The sequence below is a fragment of the Aphelocoma coerulescens genome, chromosome 6 (assembly GCF_041296385.1).
Source record: "Aphelocoma coerulescens isolate FSJ_1873_10779 chromosome 6, UR_Acoe_1.0, whole genome shotgun sequence".
NCBI classification, from domain to species: Eukaryota; Metazoa; Chordata; class Aves; order Passeriformes; family Corvidae; genus Aphelocoma; species Aphelocoma coerulescens.
In genome coordinates, this window is record NC_091020.1 from 2,401,192 (window position 1) to 2,410,015 (window position 8,824).

Genomic DNA, 8,824 nt, shown 5'->3' on the forward strand with positions numbered 1-8,824 from the left:
TAAATTGTTAAATTCTTGCTTTCCTGGGTTTTAAATTACAGCTTCTCTTCTGACCTGACTGGCCTGGAGTGAAGGTCTCGTGTCCTGCAAAGGGTGGTCAGGCAGGACCCTGAGAAGGAGAGTCACAGCCGAGTGCCAGTGCCTGGGTGTGCCCAGCCTGTCCCCAGGGAGAGTCGGAACGCTCTTTCCTGCCCCCCTTCCTGCTCCCCCGGATGCGCTGTCCCGGGGCCAGCTGCCCTTGCATCGCCGGCAGTGGCAGGAGCTGGGGAGGCTGCCCTTGGCCGTGTGTGCAGGGGCTTGCTTTGTTTCAAAGTCCTGCCTGTGTTTTGTGTTGCTGTGCCTGCTGGGGGTGTGGGTTGCATTTTGGCTTTGACACGCTGCCACCTTCAAATTAATCTTCGTGAAGCCTCGGCAGCTCCTTTGTATCCAGTTCAGCTGCTGAGTGCTGGTTTTCTGCTTGATTTCTCAGGATTTGTGGTCTGGTAAGTAGAAAACTATTTCTAAATTGCTCTGTTTCTGATGTTGATAATGTTTTTGAAGAGGGTTTTCGTTGGCTCTGGAATACATGCCAGGCCAGAGCTGGGTGCTGCTTCCAGATCTGATACAGGGAGATCTCTGTAAAGGCCGTGTGACTTTATTCCCTCCCTTGTTTGCTTCCAAAAGTGGGAAATGAAGATTATATATAGATAATTGCATTTACAGCTATTTTTTTTTCTCCAGCTTCTTTCAATATGTAAAATCAGGACCGAGGAGTTTCAGGCTAACAGCATGTGGGGTTTATGGTGGTGGATTCAGTTATTTATTTAATTACAATTCCTTTGAGAAAGGGTTTAAAGGGAGCATTGTTTTTCTGCCATTCTGCTGAAAGGTTAGAGCACTCCTCTTACTGTGTTCAGTTAACAGAAGCAAATCCCTTGTCTACAGGGAAGGGATTATTGTGGAAGGAGTAGTATGGAGGGAGCGAGGTGAATTTTGTATTATTTATTTATTTATTTGAGTCAGAAAAGCTCTGCAGGCTTGTCCACATTAGTGACCTGTGGCTCTCAAATGCTTCCCTGGCTGTGGTAACAAATCCTGAACCTCTTAGAGAAATAGAAGGTGCCCAGGTAATCCTGGGGAGCACTCCAGAAAGAGGATCCAGGTGGGATCAGGCTGAAGGTCCTTCAGCCTGGTGCCCTCTGGCTTTTGGTGGGACATGGTGCCCTGAGCATTGGGCCAGAGCAAACATTCCCCATCTACTCATGATTGTGGCTACAGGGTTTTTTTGAGCTAAGGAAAGTGGATTTGTGTTTAGCTTTATATATTTTTCTTCAGGAATTTCTCTTCTACACAGCTCTCCTGGTGCTTTCCTAACCCAAAGGCAGGATTCTGCCTTGCTCAGGTGGGACCCCACCTGCAGAACTGTCCCAGCCCTGGGGCCCAGCACAGGAGCTACTGGAGAGAGGCCAGAGGAGGCTCCAGGATGAGCAGAGGGATGGAGCAGCTCTGCTGGGAGGAAAGGCTGGGAGAGCTGGGATTGTTCAGCCTGGAGAGGAGAAGCTCTGGGGTGACCTCATTGTGTCCTTGTAGGGCCTGAAGGAGCTGCAGGAAACATGGAGAGAGACTCTTTACAAGGGCTGGAGGGACAGGACTCAGGGAATGGCTTCCCAGTGCCAGAGGGGCAGGGATGGATGGGATATTGGGAAGGAATTGTTCCCTGGCAGGGTGGGCAGGCCCTGGCACAGGGTGCCCAGAGCAGCTGAGGCTGCCCCTGGATCCCTGGCAGTGCCCAAGGCCAGGCTGGACATTGGGGCTTGGAGCAGCCTGGGACAGTGGAAGGTGTCCCTGTCCATGGCAGGGGTGGCACTGGATGGGCTTTGAGGTCCCTTCCCACCCAGCCCAGCCCCTTCTGTGATTCTGTGATTTGCTTGGCAGTGGGATATGGTGGATGCTGGAGCTCAGCTGGAGCTTTGGGAAGATCCAGCTGCTCTCATTTGAGTCGCCTGCTAGACTGGAATTTCAGCCACGTTTCCAGGGCTGATTTGAAAACAGTGGAAGCTTCCAACATTCTCAATTAGCAGAGTTAGTTACCATATGCAAATGGTGAGGCTTGGCATGTGTTCTGGAGCTGTTCTTGTGATACAGATCTTGTTTCAGTGTTGTGTTCCTCAACACCAGCAATTCATCCCATTCCTTGGAGCACTTTTATTGGGAAAGGGGTTCAACACTTGACCTCTTTGCATCCCACTTGTGCTACTTGTGACTTCGATTTTCTTTTCCCCACATGGGAGGGGCTTATCTTGCTTATTTATTCCTTGTGCTGAAGTTATTCTGTTCTTCTCATTGCTACTTTGATTTTTGACTTGGTTTTACCCTGTGCCTATAAATACATTTCCTGGGCCGCACTTGCACACACTGTTCAAGGTGAGGCTGTGTGGTTGACTTGAAAAGGAGTGAAATGATAATTCTTGTGAACTTGTCTAGGTTTTTATTTCACACTTCCCCCACACAAAATAGCATCCCAAAGATGTCCTCTGTGTATGATGTACTGCTCCTTCTTGCTGTTAATGCTATTTGCTGCTCTCTGAGGATTTTGGTTGCCTAAAAGTACTTCTGAAAATTGGAACAACTTTTCTTCCTAATATTTATGAACGTGAAATATCCTGGTTTTTTAATGATGGTAATTTGAAATGAGTAATTGGTTTGTTAGAATAAATATACAAGGGTTTGAGGTAGAGGGAATATTTTCAAACAATCGGATAGTTCTGTCTGAAGCACAGGGAGATGGCTCTTGATCCCACCTTTGTGCTGGATCAGCCAGGACAGAGTTGGCTTTCTGGGCTGCCAGCACACACAGCCAGGTCATGTCCAGCCTCTCACCCACCTATCAATGTAAAAAACCCAACCCCCTAAGTTCCAGTTCCTGGTTTATGTGCCAGAAGAGAGATTTTAAGTCCTCTGGGGTTTGATTTTCAGCCTGTAACGTTATACTCGCCCTTTGTCTCCCTGCTCTGTGTCCTGGCACAGTCACTGACCTGCCTGATCCCTCAGGAGATGCCACTTGCATCTCATTTCAGCCTTTGCTTTGCCAGATCTGGTAAGTTGGTCCCTCTTCATCTGTCCTCCTCACCTGACTTCTTTCTGGTGTGTGCTGGCTCGTTCCACTTCAGTTCTTTTGAACTTAAACGACCACAATTGTACTTGGTTTTGCAGATGTGGCCTAACAAACAGCTTGCTGCTGGCAGGGAGACCTCCCCACCTCTTCTCTTGGGAAGGTTAATCATTAGGCCAGGGAGGTTTTTATTTTTATTTGGTTGGTCAGGGGCTGTTTTCTGTGGCCCTATGGAGTTTCTGTGGTCTGGTTCCCATCTTCTGCTACAGAACTTTCTCACTGGGTGCCACAGGTCAATCCTTGCATGTGGATTTGCATAGAACAAATTTGGGGTTTTGCAATATAAAGAGTGTTACTAACTATAGCCCACATTTCTCTATTTGCCTGCATGCCTGCTGCTTTTATTATCCAGGACCTGCATCCCCAGGGCCTCGTGCTCCCAGCCCTCTCAAGCATGAAGCATATGCAAAGTCCTGCTGGGACTTGGCTTTGCAAGAAAGCCTGTGGGGTTCAGATTTCATCTCACATAACCCAGAATTATCAGACTGTTCTTCAACCCTTGTGGGCCTTGGTGTGGCCAAGAACAGCACATCTTTCCTCTGTAGGGAATGCAGGCTCTGCCTTGAACTCACCAGTGAGGATGTTTGGGTTTACAGCAGTTGATTATCCCTGGGGATAAACAGGAGGTTCCCCCTTTGCCTTTCTTCTCCTGGGTTTGAGGGCAGGTGGGATGGATTCTCCAGTGTTGCCATGGAGCAGATCTCCCCTGTCTCCATCTCCATCCTTTCCAGGCAGAATTGGGAGCAAATGTCCCTCCCAGTGTGCCGTGGCCTGACTGTCCTGTGCCCCTGTGCTCCGTGTCCCTGCTCAGGCAGGAAAGAGGTGGTGACTCAAAAGGGTTCTTGATAGGTTCAGGTTCTTTTCTTTCTTTTCATTTTCTTTTCCCCCAGGAGGTGCTGCGTGTGTTGATCACCCATCTTTGAGCACAGGGATGGAGTTGGGCATCAAAGCCAAATCTGGGGGTGTGCTTGGAGCTTCCAGCTGGATGAGGCAAGACAAGGAATTGCAGAGGCTCATGTGACCTACTTCTCAGCTCCCACACGCAGCCTGCAGAGCAGAGACCTAAGCTGGAGCAGACAGCTCTGCTGGGAAATGAGGAATTGTTTCCATCCTGTACAACAATGGAGAGCTTTCAGGAGTTTTGAACTCCATCGTGGTTATTGGGCCACTTTGCCCAGAGGAACTGTGGCTGCCCCTGGATCCCTGGCAGTGCCCAAGGCTGGGCTGGATGGGGCTTGGAGCAGCCTGGGACAGTGGAAGGTGTCCCTGCCCATGGCAGGGGTGGCACTGGATGGGCTTTAAGGTCCTTCCAACCCAGGCTTTTCTATGAAAATCAGTGTTTGAATAAAGCACCCAACACGTGTCACAACTAGGAAATGACACCCAGTTTTTTAAAGCTTATCACCTCTACCTAAGAGTCGCTTTTCTATGAGAGTGGTAAAAAGGCTTCTCTGGATTATTGTAAAAATAGCAAAATTGAGATTGAGTTTACCAAACCAGAAAAAGTTTCCCTTCACATGGTTTCCTGTGAGAACAGTAAATCTTCTTAGTTGGTGGCAGCACACATCTGTCATGGTTGACAGCTTGTCTGGAAATCTGTGTGACAAATCCCACTAGGAAATGGCACAGGGGGAAAAGTGCTGAAATCCAGTAGTGTATTGCAGATCCTAAATCTGTTCCTGCACAGGAGTGAAGACAGGTGAAAACAGGTGGGGACTGTGGGGTTTTCCCTGTGCTGGCTGGAAAAGTGCTTGGTGCTCCTGCTCACAGGTGCCTGGAGTCTGGAGATGGAGGGAGTGACAGGTAGGAGCTGCTGTCACACACAGCTGGCTGCTTTGTAAAAGGATCAGGGTGAAATTAGATTTCAAAATGTGATAGGAGCTGACTGCCCTACCTGCCTGTGCTTGTCCAGCTCTAACACTGCCCAGCCCTGAAAAAGTTGGATTTTAAATGGGCTCTTCCTTAACTGATTCTCCTTCAGTCATGACTGTCCTGGTGGCAGTTTTAGCCAGCCTGGTATCTTTGGCCTTTTTTTCTGCCAGCCTGCTTTTGGAAAAAGACATATGTGGCTTCTAATCTGACTTCCTGGGTCTCCAGATTACTGTAGGGAAAGTGAGTCTGAAAAAATTTCAGGAGCTGAGATCTTTATTCTGGTATTGTAAAAGGATATGGGTCAAAGTCTGTGATAGGGATAAGAAATTGCATAGGGCAAAGGCAGCGGACCTGTAGTAGATAATTGCGCTCAATAAATATCTTTACTGCAATATGACACGCCACAAAAGGATAAGAATCCTTGTTTTGCTTCCAAAGAAAGATATTTGTAAAATCAATATTCCTTTCCTTGAAGAGTGTTGTCCATGCCCTGCTAGGGATATATATTTTGTATGTTATAGATTTCATATCTTGCAGCCATGGTGTGCAAACAGAAGGAGAGCATGAGGTCTTGTCTCCAAGTGGGAGCTGGGATTGCTCTGGGCTCTGCAGGGCTGGCAGGGAAACCTCAAAGGCACTGCAAGTTTATAAAAACAGGCAAAGGGAAAAAGAGAAATAAGAATAAAGAGGTGAGTGAGAAAAACCAAGGACCCCTGTGAGAACTTAGTTTACAGATCTGGTGGGCAGAAGCTGATGCTCAGGAAGTTGCACCTGAACTTCTTCCCTGGGCAATGCCCACTCCTGAACACATTGTCCAGAGAGGCTCTGGGGTCTCCTCCCTGGGGATATTCCAGAGCTGTGTGCACACAGTCCTATGCCCTGGGATGAGTGGCACCAGGTGCCCACTGTGGTTCCTTCCAACCTGACCCATCCTGGGATCCTGTGTTGAGCAGTGCTCAGAGGACAGGGCATGTTTGTACTCGCTCTAAAAAATAGAATAACAGAAGCAGTTGTGGGATTACTTTTTTTTTTTAAATTATTTTTACCATTTCCATAATGATTATGGGGATTTGCTGCATAAGGGGCTGCCTGTGTGGGATGCCATCCCCATGGCTGGACCAGTTGCACTGGAAACCTTCAGAACTGTCAGTGCAGCCCGGAGGGGGTGTGGGAAAGCAGGATCCTGATGGGGAGCAGGAATGGTTGTGTCAGTGGAGCACTAAAAACCCAGCCTGGCAATCCCAGCTCTGGGTTGTTTAAAGTGAGCTCTGCGGCACTATGAGAAGACCCAAGTAGGTGCAGAGCTTGTTCCTGGCTTGGGCTCCTCTGTCCCATTGTGAAATCCTGGCAAACTGGTTTTGAACTTGGTTTGTGGCTGGCTGTGGCAGTCCCCAACAGCAGCGGGTGTTGCCAGTGCTGGAGGCTTCGGTGGCTGCTTGCTTGTCACTTCTGGAGCTCTTGTTCCCTCAAATAGCTTTCTGAAAGTTGGGGATGATCCTGTGTGTTTGAATTATAGAAAAAGGAAAGGAAGAAACATTTCCTGTTCTCATTAAAGTCCTAACTGCCGACTCCAGGAGGTAATGCCCTACCCTGTATCTCTGATAAATATATATATATTCCAGCAATCTTCACTTTGCTTTCATAGCTTATTTCTGATTTGCCAGAAAGTGAGGCTTTAGGGCTGCAGAGCCACCCTTGACTCACACACAAAATTCAAGCCCCTTTGTGCAAAGGGTGAAAGGTGAGGTGGATAAGCTGGAAGTGCTTGTTGGGGCAGTTCGGTGTCTCTGGTATCTCTGCAGGCTGAAGCCGGAGGTGTTACGGTGTTCAGCTGGGGAATATTCAGATTTCAAAGGTACCAATCCTAATGCATTGGGAACAGGATGAGCACAATTTGTCACACTCCCAGTGACTGAAGGATGCTCCATTAACTGGGGTGACAGCCTCCCCTGGCACTTTGGGAAAACAAAGCCGGAGAATCTGAGAAGAAATGGTGCTAAAGACGACACCTGTGTCTCCATCGCTTGGAAAACCTAAGCACAGCACTGAACCTTCATCTGCAGGTTCCCCAGTGCTAGGAAAGCAAATAAACAAGAGCAGAGGCAGCAGTAGTGGAGTAGTTTTGAGTGCAGGAAGTAGTGGAGTGCTTTTCCACCTAGCAGTCATCGAATGAGGGAATTCCTGTGAGGATTTAAGAGCGTAGTTGTGGGAAGTCAGAGCCAGTGACCTCCCCCCTTTACCTTCCATGTGGGAGAGCATTGCAGGGCACAGCCCTCTCCCTCCATGGCATTTCCCCTGAGGCTGCAGCACTTCTGGGGCTGATGTCTCAGAGCTGAAAGGATGTGGCCTCTTCATTTCCACCTCTGCCCCCTTGCAAGTGGCAGAAGGTGGTGGTGAGCTTATCACATCATGGCCAGCTTGTGAACATTGACCTGAGTGTTGGTGCTTTGGGGTAATTCCTTGGGTGATGCTGGATAGCAATTTTGACTAAGAAGGTGATTTGGAATGGGGAAGATGGATGTAGCATATGCCTCCCAAGCAGCTGCTTGCTGGGCCTGTTTGGGGGAGTTATGTGTAGATTTTACTCTCTTAGTGTAACAGGTTGCACAATGGGCTCCTAAAAGAGCTTTTTCTCTAGGGAATTATTGTCTCTGAGATTGGGGTGTCAGGGTGTTGCAGACTTTGCAGGAAAATGCTGAATCCAAGTGCACAAGGGCAAGTCACAGGGGCATAACTTCCTTTTGTCCTTCCCAGTAAGGAGAGGAACAACAGTCTCCTGTAAGCAGACTGAGAATCCCCACAAATAAAAATATTCCCTGTAATCATAAAATCACAGAATGGTTTGAGTAGAACGGGACCTTAAATCCCATCCAGTGCCACCCCTGCCATGGGCAGGGACACCTTCCACTGTCCCAGGCTGCTCCAAGCCCCAATGTCCAGCCTGGCCTTGGGCACTGCCAGGGATCCAGGGGCAGCCCCACCTGCTTTGCTGGGATGCTGCTGCTTTCCCCGGCTGCATGAGGCTGAAGCTCTTGTTCAATAGCCCAAGGAGTTCTTCAATGAAAATTGAGTGTCACTAATTTGTGTGTCTCTTGAGGTAAGCAGCTAGATTTTTTTCTTTCTTGCTTTGTTTCTAATTCTGTTTCATCAGTTACTTCCTTGAAAAGCCCCACACAAATTAAAACTTGTGGCAATAGCCAAATACATTTAGTTATTATCGCTTAATGTAACAAAAGTTCATACCGTTCTTTGCATTGTGCTTGGGAAAAATAGGTGGAAAACCCTTGGATCTCTTATACACCAAATATTATTTGCTCAAATTCTCAGGCAGGTTTTGAGCAGTCAGTTTAATTCCTAGAAGGGAAATAACTTTGATGAAGTTAGAAGTGAGGAATGATGCAACAAATGGAGATAATGTTGACTCATTTCTGCCTCACTGATAGGTATCTAGGGGAAACATGGAGGTGTTACATGCTCTGGATGCTAATTTTTCTGTTACATTGTAACACTAGTTTTCTGTCTCCCCCCCTTTCCTTTCCACAGCTTACTTTTAATGAAAAAAAGTTGTTTTCCTTCAAAAATGCCCCTTCTAGAGCTGCTTGTGTCAGGCCAGGATGGTTCAGAGTGGTCTGTTGTTACAGAAGCCCCTCTTTGTGCCTTTTCTTCTTCACAAACCCCTTGGTGCTGCTCCTCGTTCTTCAGTAAATGTGTTTCCCTGCTTGCCTTGGCCTCTTGGGCACCTTTTCCACCCTTCTTCTTTACTGAAGGTACAAAAAGGCAGGGTAACATGGAAAGGGTGTA